We start from the raw sequence: 253 nt of genomic DNA, 5'->3' as shown, positions 1-253 counted from the left end.
TTTCTATTTCCTGCCGTAATCGGGGCCCTGAGAGGCAGGGCTGAACTGCCGCTGTTACGTATAATTGTCATCGTGACAGGTCCGTTGTGGGGGAGAACATGTGTGCCGTTCAGAGCTGTCTCTCCGATCAAGAGCAGCTGTAAAATCAGAAATTAAGCCCCTGGCTCAAGGCTGCCGTGGGGACCGGGGGGTCGGCAGGGGCTGCGCACCCCTCGCCTTCGGCTGGGCTCCGTGGGGCCACGGCTGCTCCCCG

This window comes from Cariama cristata, unplaced genomic scaffold (genome assembly GCF_000690535.1).
Source record: "Cariama cristata isolate BGI_N322 unplaced genomic scaffold, ASM69053v1 scaffold3271, whole genome shotgun sequence".
Taxonomy (NCBI): domain Eukaryota; kingdom Metazoa; phylum Chordata; class Aves; order Cariamiformes; family Cariamidae; genus Cariama; species Cariama cristata.
The sequence above is the reverse complement of the archived record's forward strand: the minus strand, read 5'-3'. Positions refer to the sequence as shown.